We start from the raw sequence: 23,606 nt of genomic DNA, 5'->3' as shown, positions 1-23,606 counted from the left end.
TTTTAAATGTGAATGTGTGTGTATGTATCTAATATTCTGAGAAAACTAAATTCAAGAGAAAATGGAAAATTGATGTGCTTAACTCATCATAATGGGGTAGGAACCTCTAAGTCTCTAGGCCATGACTCTTCAGAAGCATCTTCCTGATTAGAAGAGATATAAATAATTTTGAAATATACATTTCATCATCTGTAAGCATCTCTGACAAGTTGGAAAGTGTTTTCCAGAGAGAAGGAGATTCTGTAACCACTGCCGCTGGGTCAGCATGTAGTAATTTTCTAGGAAACCTTCCTATTGGCTTTGGGGGCTCCATGTAGTCACTGGCAGGCAAAAGAAAGCAGAAAATATCACTTGTGAATGAATTTCCGATGCTCAGGCAGTTAGCCTTCCACTTGGAGACAGTTATAGAATTTTAGAACTTCACAACCAGAAAACAGTATAGAAATCTAGTCCCTCCTGAATTTACCAAAAAAGGAAACTAAAGTTCAAACAGAAAGTGATGCATTTAACATCACGTAGGAAATTGCAAGCAGATATATTGTTTGAGCCCAGGCAGCCTTTCCTCGTCATCCAGAGGTCTCACTACTAAAACTCACTCACAGCTTGATATTCACATTCAACTTAAAAGCCCATCATGACAAGTCAATTGAACAATGCACTGGAATGGATATCAACTAAATGTTCTTTTTTAAAATAGATCTTTTTAATCATTATAAGATTTGAGCTAAATGAAAGGACTTAGCTATCACTTAAATGGATTATCAATTCTATTTTCCTCAAGGCAGCAGAAGTTCCTAAAACAATGAGTCTGTCATATTTACCCTGCCAATTAACCCCCCACCCTTCCAATGAGCGACTGTAACTTTCCTCTCTAGCCTCATTTCCTATTTGTCTTTTCCCATTTGTGTGTCTTTCCTTGTGCTTTTTACTTCATCCAGAATGTTCCCTTCCTTTAACTCTATCTGTGGTGCCATTAGGAAAGTATGTTTCCCATGACCTTCTTCTGAACTCATCCCAATGTCTCGCTCAGTGTTTCTGGAGCATTTGACCACTTGTCTTTCTCTGAGACTCTTAATACCTTGCTCTGCCATTAGTGAACTCAATTCTCTTCCTTTGGCTACATGCACCTTTTTATTTTCCACCCAACGCTGTTCTCCTTCCTACCTCTGCTCTTGTCATTCTTCCTTGGATTACCCCATCTCCTTACAAAGGGCTGCAGAGTAGGAGCCTTTTCAGCATCTAGTCTCTAGGATCCTTTTCCTACACTTTGCCCTCGTAGTGAGCTTCTTTTCAATTCTTAAGAGTAGAATCAGAAACTCTACTTCTGTCACAAGCCCATCTGAAGTGCTCCATTCTGAATGCGGCTATACGCCAACCAACCAAAGTCTCTCCCTTCTTTGAATCTCCACTGTGCTCCTTTTAAGGCACATATATTTTTCTTTGCATCATAGTTGGGTATAGTTTTTAACTCTGATAAACTAAAAAAAATTCTTTTAATTGTGGTAAAGTGTACATAACAAAATTTTACCATCATAACCACTTTAAGCATACAGGTCAATGGGGTTAAGTACATTCACACTGTAGTGCAAACAATTTCCAGAATACTTTTCATCTTGTAAAACTGAAACTGAATACCCATTGAACGATAGCACCCCCCCCCCCCCATTCCTTCCTGCCCTAATCCCTTGGCAACCACCCTTCTACTTTCTGTGTCTATGGATTTGACCACTCTAGGTACCTCATATGAGTGGAATCATGCGATATTTGTACTTTTGTGACAGGCTTGTTTCACTTAGCATAAGGTCCTCAAGGTTCATCCATGCTGTAGCATATGACAGGATTTCCTTCTTTTTAAAGGCTAAATTATATTTTTGCACTGTCATATGTTTTACACCATTATATGTTTACACTACATTTTTTGATCCATTCATCTGTTGATGGACATTTAGGTTACTTCCACCTCTTGGCTGTTGTGAATAATACTTCATGGAACATAGGGGTGCAAATATCTTTTTGAGACGCTGCATTCAGTTCTTTTAAGTATATGCCCAGAAGTGGCGTTGCTAGATTATATAGTTAACTTTACTAAATTTTGAGCTCATGCTGTATTATGAGCCTTCAGGGCGAGAACTGGGTCATTTTCATCTTTGTATCTTCTGAGCATCTATCACAGTGCCTTGTACATAGTAGGCATTCAGCATGTGTTTGTTGAATGAGTCAATGAAGGCACAAAGCAAATGTTTCCTGGTATTGAACGTGAATGGCTTGTATAGATTAAAATATTTACTAGGTTTATATCAGAAATCAAATAGCAGCAAAAGAGTATATAGAAAAATACATTCCGTTACTAAAATATCTGCAAAAATGAGAGCCAAGAGCAGTGTATAGATTCTTATGTAGTGATTATATTGGTAGTTTTGTGATAGGCGGTTGCAATTTTCTACAAATTTGAAGAAAAATTGTTAAACTTTCCACCTTCCTTTTTACTCTGTATGTAACGTATAAAGAGCTATAACCCATTAACTACTAGAATTCACAACTGCTTCCAGAATAGTGAAAGTAGCTGTTACAAAAATAATTGTAAAATGTAAAGTAATCACAAACAGGTTCATGCTCTGTGTAATGATCAGATAACTTGAGTAAAAGCAGCAATTACGTGTTCCTGGACCACAGTGGAGGTGGAAAACAAGAAAAGCGTACACCATGGCTGCGTATTATTAACAAAGCAACACTTTATATTTACTTTGCACTTAAAAGTTTGAAGGATCTGGCTAACAGAAATACACAATACCTATGCTTTGGAATACATTAAAATTGCACATACTGTAAGACAAATTGCTGTTTTATAGACTTGCCACCATGTAGTAAATTTGTACTTCTGGTTTAATTCATAATAAATTTGCATAACATTTACTGGGCGTTTTCATTGTGCTAGTTCATTCCTTTCAACCTCTTTCTTAGGGGTGGTACCACTCCATTATGTAAGTCCAAGGGTCTACATATGAAAAGAAAGAGGGGGTAGGGAAGAAATCCAGGGACAAAGGTCTGTAATCAAACAAGCTCCAAAATCCCCAGCAGAAAACAGTGGGTATCAATTAAGATTCAGAGAAAAGTTCATTTTTACAGTGGGCTACAAGTATGTATAACAGGTGCATTCCCATTTCTTATGCTTTGTTCTTTCTTTGGTGTCTATGAGAGCTTCAAACTCAGATCCATTGCTTGAGGGTGTAGAGGAAGATGGGAAACTGGAACCCACATTCTTTATTATTCCATATTCATTTAGATTGGGTTTATAGAGAATACCTTGATTTGAACGTAAATTATCAGGGAGAAAAACCTGTAAATCAACCACAACTACAAATCCACCAGCATTTGCCAAGAAGAAACTTAATTGGTTTTAAAAGATATTAGGCTATAGGGAAGTAAGAATTTGATTAAAAATAAAAATTATGGACAACTATCCTGGATGATAGCTGATGGATATATTGCTATTTTATTACTCGGGAACATTTTTCTACGTGATTGATTTTGTTTGGCCCTATCAAAATAGGATTGAAATACATTAATTTAGGTGGTGTACATGTTTGTCTTTAAGGCAAAATAAGCAATACCAGTGCTTACATTATTTCTGCTGCGTTTCCATTGCTTCATTGATTTTGTTGCATGGTGCAGACAGCCCATACCGTCCCACAGTTGTTCCCCACTGTCCATATCTGCTGGAGAAATAGATGTAGGGCCTAGCACCCAGACTGACAAGCATCAATTACTATTATGGGACTTTAGGCAAAAAACTTAATTCCTCTGGGCTGAAACACAGTGTGCTGGACAAGTTGATTTCTGATACTGCTTCTAGCTGTAAAGTTCTACTTTTCTCTGTGATAGTATCATACCATGTTAATGGATTCCTGGACTACCACACAGTCAAAGTAACTAAAGAGTGAAACAAGGATTTGAGTTCATGTCATGTGTGAAAATTATCCAAAGGGAAATGTAAGGTGCTTGCAAATAGTTCCTGCACACATCTGCTATTGAACACTTTGAAGGTCTAGTCCAAGCCAGTACTGTGCTGTGCAGGGAACTTGATACTGATTTCTACTTATATCTGTATTTCTCCAGAGGATCTAAGCAAATTATATGGTGATCATTTCTTATTAGCCACATATTTTATGATCCAAAATGCTGGATCTCATTTAACTTTGACTTATGACAGCTCCATTGTATAGTAACAAACATGTTTTTCTTTGAAGCCAAAATCTAAACAGAAACATGCCTTTCCACCATAATATATAGTGTCTTTTCTTTCAAACAAAAGCAAATATACACACATCTTTGAGCACCTTATTTTTGAAATAGATCAGATAGAGTAAATATACTCAATTTGGCTACACTGAAGATAAAATTAGTGTATGTCACAAAAATGGTAGGTCTAATGCTTTTAAAACCCAGTTGTTTCCCCAAATTTTCCTGAATACGATAGGCTTCTTTCAAGATCAGTAATGTCTCAAGAATTTGGCAGTGCTAAGAAATAGAAATACAGTGATAATTTATACTTCAGATGTTAGGGGCCCTGGTACCCAGTCAGAAAGGGCTTATGCCAGGGACCAGCATAGCAATTTGTAGAAATACAGCTTCTTGGAATTATTGGGTTCAAAAGGAAAATTCTTTTCTGACTTTTTGTAAGTGTTTTTCTGTTATCATAAGAGGCGTATGGATTTGATTTATGAACAAGTACTGATGTAAATAATAAAATAATAAAATGGCATGTCAGCAAGGGATAAAGACTTACTTAGGGAAGTTAAAGTGAAATTAAATAACTCCTGAGTCCTCTTATAGAAGTGCGTCTTGTTCTCAGTTCAAGCACAGTTGAATGGCAGTCTACACTGTGTTGAGAAAGTTGGTTTGTCTTGTGGATAAGGTTTTTATAAATACTTAAAATGGAATCAGCACACACCCTTTTACCCAGGCTGTTTTTTGTTTATCCTTGCAACATAATTTGAAAGCTCTGCTCTACTGTTTAAGCCAGCACGGGCACTTGCACAGCATTTAAAACTCAGATATAAAGCATTTCCAGCACTTTATGATGCACTTTGGGGTTTGAAGTTAATGTGAATGTCAGGCCAAAGTGGGGAGAACTTTATAAGACACTGCATAAGAAACTCCTATGCCATTTGCTATGAGATGAGAGTAAAGAAAGGAGGACATAGAAAAAAAGCAATTTTGTTTTCTTCAAACGTGTCCAGGGAAAATACCTAGTCTTACAGACAGAGATGACTGGAAGGTGTGCAACTGATTTTTTAGTATATAGTATTTTATAATCCAGATTGCTTTGTTCAAGAAAATAAAAATATTGGTAAATAAGTTGCAATGTAGTCCTCTGTATTTTTCCGTGAAGTATTAGGCCTTTGTATAATATGTGCATAATTTTTGTGAATCAGAACCTGAATCATAAATAAAATGTTAATTTGTAGACACATTTAACTGTGGAGCAGATGGAAAAATAGGAATGTGTTAGAAAGCTAGGTATTTGGAGAAGCTAATGAAGTTAATTGGTCTCATTTGACTACCTTATTTTCCCAAACCCCCTAAAGACTGGGCTTTTTTATTTCTTTAATTAAAAATGAGTTTGGTATGTTAATATTATAACCTTTCATTTTTTCCTAGTTTTCTATATAAATGTCTTATTTATAGAACCACCCTTAGGAATCCAGTATTAGTAAGAACATTAGTAAACTGGGAGCAGTAAGAAGGGTGCTAATGCTTTACAAAAGCTATTAGCCACATACATTGGGATAATATGTGCTTTTACACCTTATTATTACTTCCCTGTCCTGTTTTCTTTTGATTATATGGAGAAAGACCTATTTTCCTCTAGCCTGAAAACGGTACAAGTAAAAATACATAAAATAGTGATTGTTGAGCAGAATTTAATTTTTAAATGTCAGTACTTGAGCATATTTTGATTGGTTAAATTACATGGTAAACTCCCATTGAGTTCATATCAACAGTGTGAAATCAGAGAAATCACAGCCCTGAGCTAATCAATACCATGTGTGTAGACAATTTTCCCCAAATTATTCTTTGTATAAGGAAAAGTTAAAAAGCAAAATATTTAGCTATTCACCAAAGAGTACTTTTTAATTAGAGCTTTATGTTTTGGCTGCCACTTTGGAACATATAGTGAATATTGAATGTATTGTTGTATATTGCAAAGGATTCTGGGACGTTGTTTCTCTAATGTCATCACTAACATATTGCATTTGTATTGATTGTCTATGATTTCTGTATATGGATGATTGAGTTTGAGCAAACTACTTAGGGTTTCAAAGGATTTGGATAATGTTACACTGTAGGATTGGAAATCTCTTTGAATATTATATCGCAAAGGGACACAGACATAGTTTCAGTACATTTATTAGGCCCTTACTGTAGAAATAGAAACAATAAGCCATCTTTTTTAAGTTAAGAGATCTTGGAAGGGGCAACTCTAATAAATCTTGGGTTTAAGAAGAGTGGTACGTTCTGCAGTGCCGAAGTTGTTTATTCATCTGGAATGTATTAGAATCTTGATTAATAAGAAAACATCTGCAGTTTTACATAAAAAGCAGAGCGGGCAGTTTGGCAAAAAGGAATGGAAAGGGAGAAGGAAAAGCCAGTTCCATCAAAGGCTATCGTTTCTTTCTGAGCAAGAAATGTTACTCCTAATAGTACAGAAGAAACTGAAATTCTCCCCTGCAAAACTGCAACATGGAATTAAAATCTGTAGATTTGAGAACAGATAGGTCTGTTAGACACCTGCTGTTAGACAGCTACATCCAAAATGATATTATATTTGTCATCCTCCTTCTAGAAGATCCAGGAGAAGAAAAAAGAAAACTCAGTTATTTAATTGTTTGGTTTACATGACATCAAACATATAGATATTTGCAAATCTAAAATTTAACATTTCATAGAATGTATTTTTACATTTAATACATTTTTCAAACTTTTCACTTAAGAATCGCTTATCCTCACAATCATTTTTACCCAAATGGAAATACATGATTTCTGCATAAGATACCTTAAATTTCAAGATGGCCAAACAATTCCTATTGGAATAGGGCATGGAAGTTATGGTGTTTGGAAATCAAACATGAAAATCAAAATCAAAGCATGTAAAATTTGTATAATTCACACATGAACAGCATGATTTCCTGAATGCCAGGGCATTTTACAAAAGGCAATGATAAGATCAAAGCTCACTATTTGGAAGATAAAACATTTGGCGGCTAGTTTCTGAAGAATCTGGCACCACACAGATATTAATTCCTAAGTCCAATAGGTAAAAGATGGTTACAGTCTTTGCTGAAGGCAGAAATTCATGCATATAGCAATCATTCTTATGAGAATAAAAGAAAAAATTCTGACCAATTGAAAATAACGACAGTTTTGAAGAAGAAGGACCCCAAACAAGGAAAAATAGTTTACTTAAGATCTATTCTGCAGTAGAATGTGGCAAACAAATCTCTCATGATAATTTATATATCTGGTATTGGACACTTGTTGAAAGCTGAAGGATGACTGTTTTTGGCCACTCAGTCACAGACAGCTAAATAATATACAATAGATTTTAGAAGAAACTAGCTTAGTAGGAAAAAGTGTTAATGGATTATATAACTAAAGGAGGAAGGGAAAAATGAAAAATGATGGAAGGATGAAATTCCTTAACAGTCATTAGCAGACTTAAATGTATGTTGTTAATGTTAGAATATAGTTTGTTTCTTAATTTAATTATCAGCCTTCACTCCCTCCCCAAGTGTAATATTTCAGTCAATTTTAGGCCCAATCTAATTCTTTTATTTTAGCAAAGGCAGCAGAGATAAAAGCAAAGAAATGTGGTATCATAAATATTTCTTCTTAGTATGTGGGAGAGGGTTGTTAATACATGATAGTACAGTGCTATAAAACAAGGGTGGCAAACTTTTACTGTAAAAGTCAACATAGTAAATATTTTGGGTTCTGTGGGCCAGAGGATGTCTATCACAAGCAGTCAACTCTGCTGTAAGGAGCAACTCATGCTCAATACGTAAATGGATGATCATGGCTGTGTTCCAATAAAACTTTATTTGCAGAAACGTGCATTTAGCTTGCAAGCCTAGTTTGCCAACCCTTCCTAAAATATATTAGTTAAGCATTTAGTAGGTCTTCAATAAGTGTTAGGTGATTATAATAATGCTCAGTACTTGAAGTTTAAAAAGTACATACTTGTAACCTTATTCATATAAGAGAGAAGAAAATTTGTGGACATATGCCAATGACTACAGGGTCTTACATGTTTACTTACATGTTTGCATAATGACTAATTATTGGACTAAGTAAATGGGAGAGATGTGTAAAGGGTTATACAAAGTTCTTTATTTAGATAAAGCTAGAAAAGTACACAGAGTAAAGGGATTGTTGTGAATATCAGTCTAACTTTCCAATAATCTACGCTAATTCAGATTATTTAGGAAACCATAAGGTTGTCTTTCCCTAAAAGTCCAGATAGAAGAATTTCACATTTTAAAACTGCTCCTACATAATTGATAACATCATAATATCCATTCTTTATTACAAAGACTTTTCCAGGAGAGCCAGGACATAAAGGAACATTAATACAGAATTGTTCTTGTTTCAATATTGTTGTTCTTCCTAGATTCTGTTCCATTGGCATGTAATGTAGTATCTCAGGTTCAAAGGTGTTGTTGCTGACCTAGCATCAGTAGGACATATATGTGAAGCTCTTTTTTATAGGGATGGCTACTTGGTTCAAATCTAACCAACTAGAGTCTTTTTTTTACCTCCCTTTGAGATGTGTGTGTGTGGTATGTGCAGTTTCAACATAGCTGGCTTTAATTAGAAAGGCAGTCTGAACCACTGGGATGGAGTACAGTTGTTTCTTACATATGGGGTTCAAAACTAGGATCTTATCCTAATAATCTTCTTGCAAACAGTTGGCACTAACCAGCCATGTAGGGACAGTATTGGGATAAAAGGTAGGGAATTAGGAGAAATAGACATCACAGGAATTTCTCCTTCACTCGTCATACGTAATTAGTCGCCAAATCTTTTGGATCTCACTTTCTAAACAAGTGAGTATATCCCCTCCTCTGTATCACCACTGCTAACTCCTGTAGTTTAGGTTTTCATCTCTCACCTGAGCCATTGCTGTAGCCTCATAACTGCACTTCCTGTCTGTAGCCTTCATCCAGTCCTTCCCAGTCTGGAGTGCTCTGAGGGAATCCCGTCTCTGCTATTGAAATCCTTTAACAGCTCTCTGTGCCTGCAAAGAAACTCAGAGCCCTTAGCTTGATAGGCAAGTCTGTCATGAGTGGGATCCTGACTCTGTGTGTAGCAGTGTCTTCTGCCACTTCCTCCCACAAACTCTGTGTTCTAGTCTAGATCTTGGCTGCCTGTTAGCATCCCCTAGGAAACTTACAAAAGAACAAAAAATGAAAAAACTGATATAAACTTCATCCCCAGCCCAAAGTAGTTAACATTTCAGGGAGTAGGTTTCAAGCATCAATATTTTTTAAAAGACCTCCAGGTGATTTGAATGCACAACCAAGTCTGAGTTCTTCTACCTAGTCATTTGACACCAGTGTCTGTTCCCTGATCACGTGATTTTTGCTTTTGTACAAACAATTCTTTCTGCCTGGAATGACCAGTTCCCTTTTCTATACCTGGAAAACTCCTGGTTATTTTTTAAGATTCAGCTCAATACATCCTTAGGTGGCCTGTCCATATCCTCCAAGATGTAGTTGGTGCTTCTTCCATGGAGCTCCTGCAGCAGTTCTGTAGAGGCTTCTATTACATTCCTGATTCCATTGTGTTGTAATCAGATATTTACATGTGTGCCTCCCCCATTCTTTAGTCAGTAGACTGTTCAGTGTAATAGTTCAGTATCTTGGTCAACTTTGTATCTCCTGTACCAGGTACAGAGTCTCACCCATAAATAGATACTCAGGATATCATTCTGAGTTTATGAATGGATCAGAAGTGTAAGATTGAGGTGGTAGGCGGGACACATCTGAAAATTTATTCACTAGTTCATTTAGTGGGCCTCAAAGTTATCTTTTTGCCAATGGAAATTAGGTAAAAAGAAGAACTAGTCCAAGAATTAGTGAGCCTTGTTAAATAGGAGAGTACATAGAATGAGCAGCCCTGTGGAAACCCTTCCCTGGGATGGCAAACAGAATAAGGTCATGTGACCACAGCCACAGTAAAGGATATGGTCAAGACTTTGGGCAAGAGAGGTGACAAAGGGGAGAGAGAAAACATCAATGATAATTGAACAGAATCCTCTCTTAGGTGGGAAAAGAAAATCAATGCTCATGTTGAACTCACTCTAAGGTAACATGCTAGTAAGGAATAAGACTGAGAAATTCAACAGAAATCAAAACATTCCTTTAAGAGATGCTACATGATGGTGCCAAGAAGACTCATGCAAATGACATAAGCTCCAAGCAATAACTGAAGCTTCAAAAGAAGATGGAACCAAATAACTTTTATTTAATTACTATAGTGTTAACAGTAGTAGCTATGTTCAGGAGCTTTGATAAATCTTTGCCTATATCAACAATATAAAATATAGCCAACATATTAGCTGGCGAAAAGAAAGAAAATAGGATAGAGCAAGAAATAAATCAAGAGAATAATTATTGTCTATTTTAGAAAGTTAATCTACCCCTATAATTGGCGGTGGTGTTATATTCTACATATTCATACTGAGGAACCTTATATATTATGAATATTCACAAAATATGAACATGGTGTAGTAGCTTTTAAGTAACAAACTCATTTAATAGTTGTTTTAAAATCTTTTTCATAAAGAGCACAAGACTTTTTAAAATATATGTACATTTTAAATGGTTTTGTACATATTTATCCAAAGCCAAGTGTGGGTAGAGATCTCATTTTGTATGCTTTTATATCCAAGTGCCCAGAAAAGTGCCTGTTTGGTGAATGAATGGGTGAAAGTATAAATGACTAGACTTGAATGAGGTAAGAAAACAATTGCGACTGTTTTGCCTCAAATAAGCCACCTTCTGGCCGGTCTTTCATCATCTACCTGGCTGCAAAATGAGTGGATGAAGCTTAGACTAAAAAGCACGTTAGTTCAAAGATACATTATCAGGGAATTATGCACTATAAAAAGTATTCATTGATGACCCACGATAAAATTAATGGAATTGAAAAAATTCTCTTTTCAGGAGAGACATGCTGAGACTGAACAACTTTCCATAAATGAGATCAATGAAATCAATGAAAATTTGCTAGAGCAAAGTTGATTCATTTGCTTTCTGCAGTTTTCAAAACCACTGAAAGTTTATTTCATCAGTTGTTCGTTTGGAATCTTCACTTATTTTTCAATGGAACAGTGCAGTAAATGGGGATTAGGTTCTTGGGCTAGCCTATTCTCTCTTTTTTTTTTTAACATATGAGATTTGTAGTAAATGGTCACAGCGTACAGCTAGACAGTTTGTCAGTTTCACAAAGGTCCCCAACAACAGGGTGAAGGGACAGAAATCCAGCAGTGTTTGCAGTCATCCAGTGGAAGGGACATTTTTTTCTAGTTCCTCAATAAGGAGGGTACTTTTTGGAGTTTATCCTCTTGGAGGGGATTGCCTTTTGCAGTTCTCATAAAGGTGCTTCCGGTTTGTATTAGAGACTGCTCATACCTGAACAATGAGTCGAACAATAAGCTGTAAGCAGTATTTAGATGGGAATTTGAATTCTGAGTCTTCGTTAAGGAAACCAGACTCACATTTCTCTGGGATTCAATGCAGGCGCAGGGACTCTTGGTTCCTTTTCCTACATGGGCACTGGGAGTATAGCCTTCCCTGGCTCCTCTGGAATAGTAAGAAGTGTAAGAGTCTGGGAGCTCCTCTTGGGACCAGGAGTTTGAGCACCATGGCTTCTGTCCCAGAGGGTGGCTGAGTAGGAGCTGTGGAAGTTAGAGTCTCTGTGAAGGCTTAGGCTTCCTGAAACGTCAGTGTTGGTATGGAGCAAGTAGCTGTAAGTGCACAGGCTCTTACAGGAACTCTGGTCTTTGGAAGTGGGGGCGATAGAGCAGAGTGAGCGTGTGTGCATGCATGCATGTATAAGCATGCACGCTCTCACGTGTGTGTGAGAGCTTCTCCGGGGAAGCTGTCAGCAGGAGGACTTCTACACTGGCAGAGTAAATGCCGTGGCGAGGTACCCTGGAGGGGACTCTGGAGATCAGGGCGGGTATTGCTCCCTCTAGTCACCATGTTGGGAGGAAGGGAGACTTGTAGTTTCAAGTGTAGTTTCTCAGTGGGCTGCGGTGAGGACTCCCACCACTGGTGGAGAGTGAGGAGGTGAAGGTGCTGGTCGTTCATTCGTCCACATCATGTAAAAGTTTGGCATTTTAAAGTCAATGAATTTCTATAGGTGAACAATAGATTCTTATCATCATAGACCTGAGTTTTAAAATGCTATAAATCAATATGCTCTGTTTTCATTTGTTCTTTCTTAGTTCTTTGGTACCGAGAAAGCCAAAAGAGGACAAATAAATCCTCAGTTTCACATTGTGATGAAGTTCTTCAAACGTCGGAAGACCAAGTCATATTAATTAGAACCCATTTCAATAATTAAAAAAAAAATTGGGGAAACAAGACACTTGGAGCTCACTTGGATGTGTGATGTAGTAACAGTATTAATCAGTTGAATAAGCTACATTAATCAGTACTGCCTTGAAGTGAAATTATTAATCAGCTTGATGATCTAAGCAGTCGTCTGAGGAAATGAGTTTGTCTTAGAATTTGAAAAGTGATAATGGAAAAGTTAGAAAGAGCAAGCAAAAGAAATACTCATGTTAGTTCATTTATTTCAAAACCAGATTTTCTGCTGATAGAGAATGACTCTTTGATATGCTTTGATATGTAGTACTGAACAAATAACTACCCCTCTTAATCGTGTCCTTCTTTCTATATCTAGAGACAAAGCTGTATGTAAATGTGCCAGTGGCAGGGAAGAACTACCTCAGGCTGTCTCCTTTGCCCTTTCCCTGGGGAACAAAATTGGTATCCTCTGGAGACTAATGAATAGCATATAAGCTGAGACCATATGCAACATAAGTAGGCTTAAGTCGAGGCAAGACCATCATTGTATTTTGGCTATTTCAGCCAAACAAGAGGAGAGCAAGAACAAATTCAAACCAGTCTTTGGCCACTGTGAAGCTAAAAAGATGGTTGGTTTGATAGAAATTTTCTGGTTTCCACAGATAATGTGGAAACTCAACCATACAAGAAAACTGAGATTGTCCCATCGTGATGAAACGTCCCTAAATCTACATGTAGTCTCCACATCATCAACAGAAATTCTATGGGGAAGGCAGATTTGGGAATAGAAGATGGCGGTCAGGGAATGTTGCAAAAGAAATGTTTTCAGAAATTCTCCAAGTGATGATTATATCAACAATGGATTTAGGGCCCTTTTGTGGAAGAAAACAAAAATCTACTGAGAGCATATTGTAGATGATGGTATAGGGTATTTGAGGCATAGTCCCAGCAGAGTATGTCTCCTTTTACTTGAGTCTAATTGGAGGTCCTCCTGCCTCTCACAAGCTGGCACCTGGATGGCTTTGCACCAGGTTTTCAGTTGGTCGCCTCCCACCATCTCCACTCAGATATGTTATTTGTATTCATAGAATAGGGCAAGCATTAACCACAACGTAGGGTCAAACCTGTAGCTCAACAATGAGAAGAACCAAGGAACAAAAATTGTAAAGTAGGTCTTATTCTTCTCCCAATTCTAGCATCCATCATGGCAGACTTTAAATCAGGCATCTAAATCATTGACTCCTCCCCAGTAAGAAAGAAAATTATGAATTAAACTTATTTTGCATGAAAAAATTAAAGAATGTATTCATAGATAAAGCAAACAAAAATAGGATGTAGCTCGTATACTAGTCCTGAAGATTGGGGTTTGCTATTTTAGGTCGGAGTTGGTATTTTAGAGTCAACAACAAAATCTTTGAGTCTTTGATTACTTCTCTCTAAGGCTGAACATTTTTAGGGTACAATTTTCAGTTTATCCTAAAATTTCCTCTTATACGGCTGGGCAGATGTGGAAGTTTGAGAACCTCAGAAAAATCACATCAAAAGAAACTGCTTAGAAGAGATTACGGGGGTGTGGATTTGGTTGATGACACAGACTATTGAGTCCTTACAGAGAATTGTTTGTCTTCCGTTTTTAGATGGCTTTAATTCCTCCAAATTGCTCCTTGAATAATAGGAAAAAGGCAATTTGAATTTCAGTGACAGATTGGACATAACAGGTTGCAACTATTAGGTCTAATTTTACCATACTGAGAAATAAAATTGCCTAAACATAAACATCGATCACTGATGCAGTAAATTAATTTGTACAGAAAAAGTAGTTTAACTGCAGTGCACATTAAACATAGAAAATTTTCAAAATTACTGCTCTCTGAATTAATTTGTACACTTGTTTACTTGTAAAAGCACACATAAATTCTTTTTTGCAAGGCAGTGTATGTTCAGATTGAGTAAGAAAGAAGTGGAAGAAGTGGCAAGAAAATACAGGGGTATGGAAGTCACTCAAACGGACCTGAATCCTTGAACATAATGGTTTTTTTCTGTCTTTCATTTATGTTTTTCGATGCTATTTAGAACATGCTTTGTGTTTGAATCAGCCCATAGAATCACTAAAGATGTGCACATGTCCCCCTCATTATAGCAAGATAGATGTGATGTTTTAATAGTCTTGACTTATGTTTGCTAAGAATTGGAGGTGTCGAGTAATTAGAAGAGTTTTATGACTTGGTTCCTCAGTGAGTTTACATTCAACGGTGTCCTAGGGCCTGAAACTGTTATCTTTGCATTCATGAACAATCTGACCATGAATTTCTTTGTATTTAACCCTTAAAAAAATCAGTGAACATGTTTTCATTGTTCCCTGTAATTCTATTATGAGGAATGCATGGCAAAGTTTGGATAGTATCTTTTCAGATTGTTCCAGCCACTGTGGAACTGGAACTGGCAATGCGGTACAGTTTGATACCATCTCCTGCCTACAGTTTTCAAGGACAGTGGTTCGATTCAAATACAATTCTGATAAGTGGCAGGTTTTCGTGTCTTTAATGCCTTGACAAGGGCATCACTCTCAGGAGAGGGAGGTGAAACCGTTTGGACGAGGATTCCATCCCTGCTCCTTTGTGCTGACACACTAAGATAATGGACAATTAAGAGAACCTTCACTGTAAGTGAAAGGATGGGGTTATCACTAATATAAAGGAGCCCATGGGGTGCTGGGGTATGAAGGAGAAGAGGAATGGGAATTTTTAAAAGGAATATAAAACACACAGATGAGATGCCGAATAACTGCTCACATATTGCTCTTTCACATGTGATAATGGTGAGTGATTGGAGTGTTCACTCTTGCTTGCTGTAACTTTTTAGAAAATATCTGGTTCATTGCGTTTGACACAAGGTACTGCAGAAAACTTGCCCCATTGCTGCCTTGCCTGTCACAGAGTAGGTGAGCCCAGACATAAAGGGTTTGTTTTTGTGGAGTCTGGCTTTTAGACCACCTTCCATGAGGTTTTGCAAATGGATTTGGGATAGTCTAGGGCAGTGGTTGTCAACCCTGACTGCACTCCCCAGGGGCCCCAACCCTCAGTTGATTTAATTGATCTGGGGAGGGACCCAGTATTTTTAAAAGCTCCTTGGACGATTCCAATGTGTATGCAGGTTGCGGGCTGTTGTTACAGAGTTTGTAACAGAAGGATCAAGCTCCTCAATTCTTGGGCTCTCAGGCAGAATATCTGATGATTTAATAGATTTGAATAATGGTGTCTGTGTTGCTGTTAGAGATGATGTATGCTGCATATGTTTCTAATAACCATCTAGTGTTTATGTTGACCTCGCGGTTTAGCATTCAGGCAAATCTGGAGAGAAGTCTCTCTTTCTTGACTTCTGTTCCCCACTTGCCCCCACTGTCTTTTAGTTTGCTTTTTTCTAGTACATTATGGGAGCTTCCTCTTCCTGTGATATCCTGGATAAATGACCTTTGGTTGGGGGAGGGAAAGTAGCCTGAACATGAGGGCTCTGGAAAAGGCAAGCGTGCAGCCACATTATTTAGGGTCATTATGCAATTTAGTACCAGCAACTTTGCGTCTAGTCTTCTTAATCTGATAGGGGCAGATCTTCTGCGTGCATGCAAATTACAGGGAACCTTCTCAGACCGTGGAGCACTAATAAAAGTGAGCCAGTCCTGACTATTTCTAAACTGAGTGTGGAAGAGGTTAACTGGTTTTTCTTTTGACTTAAACTTTCATTTGTCTCTAAGAGCCCTGGACGACAATTGAGTGCACTGCTTCTGATAAGTATGGGTTCTCCTCAGCCTGACGAGATGTGTGTGATAAGATAAGATGGCTTGAAAAAAAGAGAGCTTGAGGGAAAGGGAGAGGAGGAGAGGGGGAGAGAAAGTATGTTAACTGCTTTGACTGCAAAATACCCCCTGGTAGCCAGAGATAAGACACCTTGAGCTACTCAGAAGACCTTAAACAGGATGTAAATGAAGCCAATAAAAATCATTTGAGATCAGGCCACTTTTCTACTCCCCTCCTATTTCCAGCTCTGACAGCAGAAGGCTTAATTTACTGTATGGCATACCACACTTACGTGCAGAACCCAGGAAGTTGCGGGAGACTGATAGGAGCCAGTTCAAAAACAAGGGATCTGCAGTTGCTAGAAAGGTCCAAACTGAAGGCAGCTCATCAGCAGTTCTAGCAATGCCTTCCTGAGTGGAAAAAGAAAATATTGCTGGTGATGGGAAGCTCCTTTCCCCTTTCCCTTCTTCCTCTTTCAGATATTCATTTTCTTTGTATTTCATTTTATGACAACCTTCTTTGTATGAATGGTTCACAGAGCGAGCAGCGTTTCATAGTGTATTGATATTTCTCATCAAGCTAATACAGCTTGAAAGTAATTATCAACAAAGTTTAGGAGATAGACTTTTCCACGTACACATTTGAAACAACTCTGTATCTCACAACTGTATATCCTAATCATGTAACACCCAGCCTTTATGTACTTGGAATTTTATAACTCTTCACAACAGTTACTGTGTTTTTCTAGAAATTTACAAGCTGCTGCCAACAGCACTCTTCTAGAGAGAGGAGGTAACTTATGGGAGCTAATTGAACATTACACTGAGAAGATTTTGAAGCTTGGGGTCCTACTCAAAGTGGGAGGGGGCAACTTAAGGGATAGGAAGGCAAAAGGGATAATGATCTTCTTTCGTCTCTGTAAAAGCTACTTCTTGGGAGAGCTGGGATTCAATGTGGTCTTTGAATAAAGGAGTGAAAGCTCTCCATCATGGTTGTTCTAGTGTGGAGCACAAATGTGGAAAGGGCACAGATAAGTGAGACAACCTTTAATCAGAGGAGCTGAATGATTCAGGGGAAATAAAGGATTCTGCAGTGGTTTTCAAACTTCGGAGTGCAGAGGAAGTACCCTGGAACTTGCTAACAGTGAGGATTTCTAGGCCCTATCCCCAGAAGTTCAGAGTCAGTAGGCCTTGGGGGCAGCCGAGGAATCTGCGTTTTCAACAGACAGGTCAGGTGACTGGGTTAGACTAAGAAACACTGCCTGGGCCATCTGGTTGGGGCGGAGGGTCAGCCTTTGGTTTTCTTGTGTAGAGTCATGGTGGCTGCAATAATCATTGAGGAAGGGTAGCGCTGGGGAAGGTGAGAAGGAGCCTTCATTGTATGCCTCCTCGGCATGCCTGGCAGGGAGTGTGTCTCTAGAGCCCTGAGCATGAGGAAGATGAAGCTGACCACAGTGGGAATTTGATGGAACCTTTTCTTCTGCTTTTACTTGTCAATACCTCACCTGACCTAACCACTCCCCTCAGAGGAGAGGATGGAAGGAAGAGGAGGGAGAGAGACCAGCTGTTAAGGAGAACTGGAGGAGTGTGTGTGTGTGTATGTGTGTGTGTGTGTGAGATTTTCTTGCCAGTAAGTAGAAGTGAAATGAAAGAAATAGGCTGTCATGATTTGTCAGCATCAGGTTATGGGTGGGTGGCTTTTGTTCTCCTCTCTCTGTGTGTTTGCATTTGTCAATTAGCATATGATAGTTTTATAATAGAAAAAACAACGAAATCTTGAACAAAAAATATGAACAATGTGGGAGTCAGCCTGGTGGTGTAGCGGTTAAGTTTGTGCACTCTGCTTTGGTGGCCCGGGGTTCGCTGGTTTGGATCCCGGGTATGGACCTGGCGCCGCTCATCAAGCCACACTGTGGTGACATCTCACGTAAAATAGAGGAAGATGGACACAGATGTTAGCTCAGGGCCCATATTCCTCACCAAAATAATAATAATAATAATAATGTTAAGCATCATTTTAAGTTTATTCATTTACCCATAAAAACGAGGTGATTCGGTAGCATTTGAGGTTGTTGTTTTAGTGGGGAGAGTTAGGTTGAGAATTCTCTAACACGTAGACCAAGCTGCTTGCTTGGGCACTGGGAACTTGGGTTTGGGTTTTAGTTCCACCATCAACTGCTATTGTTAGTGCCAGATTATAACATTGCTCATCCTCATTGACCTGTGTGTTCATCTGTAAAATTAACACTTTTTTTTCCTAAAGGCTAAGACTTCTTACAGATCTTAAATCTTATGTTTCATCTATATGAGAAGTCAGGAATGACAGCCTTGACTTTGTCTCTATGTAGGCTTCAGTCAAATTCACTTGTTTTCTTTCCTTTGATCCCTCAAGTCAGACCCAGAGGTATGCATAACCCATGCCAAACAACATCAGGCTATCTTAGGAGAAAAGAGGAGAGCTCAGTGGAGGGAGGACGCTTCATAAAGATTCAGACACCGGCCCTTTGTTACAGACAGGATTGAGTCAGTCAGGATCCCAGAACTGTCCTGGTCGGCTTTGTGACTTTGGGTGATAGAAAATGCTTTTGCAAGGGTCATACCAATAGGCCTTGGGCATATACCGCTGTGCATTGCTACCCTTATCCCCCTTTTCAAAGGCAAAATCATTACCGGAAGTTTCTCTGTGAAAATTATTCAGAATTGGTGCACTTCTCATGTGGATGAAGCAGGCACATATCAAATTCTTATTATCTGACTAGAATTTCTTAATTTACTCTTGTTTAAATCATTTTAGTACATTAAGCTTTCGGTGGAATTTTGCAGACTCTGCTTGTGTCCTATATATTGGGTGCCAGAGGGATAGGTGTCCATATGTCATTGAGAAACAAGTACAGGTGGGGTCTCCAACTGCTTCCCCCGGTTCCAGCCAGCCTCATTACCTGTCTTGTTACTGTGGCCACACCACCTTGCATTGTTTTCTTATACATCGTCTTATTATGGTAAAATTTCTTGGATGTAGGCAGAATGAAATAGTATTACATGGGGGTATCATGGGACTTTTGAGGGAGGCCTGACCTTGTCACTGGTTTGGGATATTTGGCAAGATACTTATTTCAGTTTTATATGTATGAAATATGTATATATACACACACATATTATAATAAACATATATATACACATATATGTAAAATATATTTAATTAAATATGCAAAATACATGATTTAGTAAAAATAATATAGTTATATGTAATGTATATTAATCAGTAAAAAATAGCATCATAAAGACTTCCCCTAATGAAGTGTTTCATTAAGACGTGATTGTGCATTTACTCATATTAAGTGGTAAATTATTATAATTAATATTTTTGTAATGAGAAATATCAAAAACATTTCAAAAACTACTTTAGTTGGGGCTGGCCCAGTGGTGTAGTGGTTGAGTTCATGAGCTCTGCCTCAGCGACTTGGTGTTTACCGGCTCGGATCCTGGGCGCCCACCTACGCGCCACTTATCAAGCCATGCTGCTGTGGGCAACCCACATATAAAATAGAGGAAGATGGGCATGGATGTTAGCTCAGGGCCAATCTCCCTCAGCAAAAAGTGGAGAATTGGCAGCGGATGTTAGCTCAGGGCTAATCTTCCTCAAAAAAAAAAATTACTTTATCGTAAATCATTTAGTCTATCTGCACATTTAGTCAATTCTGTATAAAAACATACTGCGCACACACACTGTGCCCCAGTTTTGAATGGCACTGGTTCCCATAAATAAATCATCAGGACAGTTAACAGGAAAAAAATGATATATTCATTCCAAATTACAGGTTCTAGTGAAGAGTAAACTGAACCAAAAGTGAGAAATAGAAAACAAAGAATAAGGTACCTGGAAGGTCATCAAATTGATAATCAGCCTTATTTTTAGGATTGCGTCTTTCAAATTTTGCCTCTTTCAAATTTTCAATTTTCGAATTTGAAAAATTTCTTTTTCAAATGAAAAAGAAAAAACTATGTGAATAACAGTATTAATATTTTGTGATCTGTGTAGAAATATTTTATTATACTTTAATTAAAGTTATTTTAAGAAAACAGTTTTGTCTTTGGCAATTTATAAAGCACTTTTGCAAACATTATCTTAATTAAAACAATGGACTTCTTATATCATTTGGCTTACTTGGGATCCGACATCACTTTTCAATTTTAGTTTTACTCTGTGTGTTAGTGTGAGAGTTAATGATTCTGTTGAAACACTATAAAAATTCTACCCTGTGAGGATCCCTTGGTGATTTGCCCTTCTGTAGATCTCTTCATATGGACAAAGTCTCAAGATAGTCCAGCGGCCCCCTTTTTAATACTGCCATAGCCTGTATCTTTTTCATAAAATGTATAAACACTGACTGAGGAGTAGACAACACAAACTGCTTTCGAATCGCAGCTGCTGGGTGGCTGGCTAGGTGCACTCACTAGCTATCTGATGAGCTTTTGTGCTCCAGCCTGACAACCTGTGTGAGTCAAAGTCTGTGCCTTAAAAAACAAAAATGATTATTTGTCACAGACCTTAGTGGTTCCCATCATGTATTAGACACATGAACATCAAAATTAAGAACCCTGAGGTCCATGGTATTGTAATACCAAATGGATAATTGTAGCAATATTTCCCCCTAATCTTTGTAACAGCTTTTTCTATATTAGCACACCGTATTTATCACTTTACTGCACAATGAACCCACAGGGGGTGCTAATTGGTCATTAATTAAATTTTAGCCTTTCAACACTTTTGTATTCTCCAGTGGCTTTATCTGCAGTGGAGTATACAGTGTGGCCTTTTAAACTGCCGAAAATTCACGTCAGCTTTACTGCTGCCGTGGATCTAAGACAGGTGAAATTCAGCTCCAGTGAACACCATTTTAGGGTTGGTATAATCCCTCGTGACCGAAAGTTTTCCAGGCTTGGAGCAAAGCCTACATGTTGGAAAAATGCTCAGTAAAGTATACTTTAACATGACAAAACATTCTGATAAACCAGATTCCTCACTGAAATAGAATTTGATCGCTTTGTCGGAAAATTTTAGGGCGTCATGGCCGTTCTTCAAAAAGCCATTGACATGTTGGAATGCACTTTCTGAAGTCCATCATTCACTAATGAAGCTATTTTCAAACTTAGTTTTCTCAGTGGAAGAATCTGTTTTACCTTCTGCTCCCCTAGTGAAGAGGTTAATTTTAAATTCCTCATGATGAACATGGTAGCGCTGAGAAACTTGCTGAGTATTTTTCAAAATGTGTGGCTATTTCTTCAAAGCTTAATAGATGTATTTCACCCTACTATAAAGGATTTTGAAGCAAATACAATTTGCCTCGAGAAATTTCTAAACAAGTAAAATAATGAGATAAAGGCTGGTGTCAGAACTCTGGAATGTGGCCTCAAGATTTTGAATGCAGTCCATTCCATCGTAACAATTTTATTCCACTAATGACTTAATCAGAACTTGCCAGTGTATGTAGCTATTAAGGAATGAGCACATGCATGTTCAAGATATCTCTAACAGTGTTCAGAAAATTTTTTTTTATATTTTTGTCTATTTTTTATTTTTAAACAAAAATGCCCCTTAAGTCCTTTAAAATTATTAGAATCTCAGTATGAAAAAAGCAACACCTAAGTTATTGCTAATTTTTATTCCTTTGTACTGTTTTCAGATTTATCAGTTATAAGCTAAAGGTGACTTTGATTTTCATAGTAGTTGTAGTAGTTTAGTATGTTTTTATGTTGTAGCAGTTCAGAAAGTTTTTTCATGCAATGTCATGTTTGATTCTTATAATATTAACTGTGAGGCAGGCTGGAAGTTTTCTGATATCATACACAAGGAAATTGAAACTTAAAAAAATAAGTAATTTCCAGAGTTCACAAGCACATATCAGACCTGATCACATAGTAGGTGCTTAATAAATGCTGGGTAAATAAATGAATGAACGAAATAAGCAATGAAGAACTTCTTCAAATTCTTTGTGGTATGAGGTCATATATAAACACAAGACTACAAAGTAACTAAAACGTGTCTTCTAACTCAAAATAGTAGAGATAAAAAGAAAACAGACTCGGGGAAATTCACCATGATGATGTCTGTCATTATTAAAAGGAAAGATAAACATGTTAAGTTATGTAGACCGCTCGCAGTCACAGCCCTGTAAACAGATGTGTGATGCATGATTGCCAATTATTAAACGCCAAGAGCTTGGTGCTTATCATTAGTTATATATGTGCTTAAGTGAGCCAAAAGAGAAAAAGTAGAGCAGTTCTCACCCCCCACATCATTGGAAACCACTTTTCCTTCTGTCTGGCTTCAGAAACACGTTTCGATTTCTGTGAGTGAGACGATGACTGTTCTTTAACTGGTTTCACGTCAGCTTTTTCCTCTGATCTGAGAGGTGGAGTTAAGTGTGAACTGCTTAAGAATGCACTGTTTTCTGTTTAATTTGGCTGCAGAAGATGGGATTCACTGAGCTCCGTCTGTTCAAATGAACTTTAAGCAACAGCAAGCAAAACATTGGTACTTCTCCCTGCACACGTAATAGAAATGTGTCTGGTGAAAGAGACAGCATGGATATAAAAACCAGGATTACCTAAGGAGGGCAAGGCAGGAATGGGAACAGCTTCTCTTATCTCTTACATTGGCTCCTCCGAAGCATTAAAGGATTGTTGGGGAAAGTGAGCCTCTTTGTTATTAGGGAGTATTGCAAGGAAAAAAATAACCTCTGAGCTCTGATATCTGGAATTCGTCTTAAGACTGTGTTAAAAAATGTGCACCACCAATTCCTACTCCCCCACAGCTGCTATCATTAATGGGTGACCAGCCTTTTTCCTCGTAACCTAACTGTTAATGCATTTAATTAGTCCTTCCAGAACAATTTGGATTATTACAGAATTTAAAAGCATCTGTGAATTATAAATAAGTTTAAAGTTCGCATTTCTCTTTTGAACACCCAGTAAAGAGTATTCATTTTCAAGTCGTTAAATAAGTTATATGACAAAGGAGTGAATTTAATGTGGGGCTGTTGATTAAAAAAAAAAGTATGAGAGTTTAATAATATAAGTTGCAGCTTTTCTAAAATTGTTGATATTTCTGTTGAGAATGAAAGGAAGCAGTTGCATAATAATGCATAATGGTTTATTTAGAATGACCATATCCTTTAGCAGTTTAAACCATTGCCTTAAAATTATATTGTGTA

General features: G+C 37.7%; 1 protein-coding gene and 1 long non-coding RNA gene across 9 annotated transcripts in view; one reads left to right on the top strand and one right to left on the bottom strand.

Annotated features, from left to right (window-relative positions):
• ZNF521 (zinc finger protein 521) overlaps positions 1 to 23,606 on the top strand; it is a 273,513-nt gene that overhangs the window by 84,396 nt on the left and 165,511 nt on the right. The gene's annotated exons all lie outside the window — the stretch shown is intronic.
• On the bottom strand, positions 6,396 to 9,813 carry LOC138925380 (uncharacterized). The gene is made up of 2 exons (XR_011441448.1): positions 9,699 to 9,813; positions 6,396 to 9,298 (listed from the first exon to the last, which is right to left on the bottom strand). It is a non-coding gene; the product is annotated as an uncharacterized lncRNA (long non-coding RNA).

Source organism: Equus caballus, chromosome 8, assembly GCF_041296265.1.
Source record: "Equus caballus isolate H_3958 breed thoroughbred chromosome 8, TB-T2T, whole genome shotgun sequence".
Classification (NCBI taxonomy): Eukaryota; Metazoa; Chordata; class Mammalia; order Perissodactyla; family Equidae; genus Equus; species Equus caballus.
This window is presented reverse-complemented; position numbering and strand designations above follow the sequence as displayed.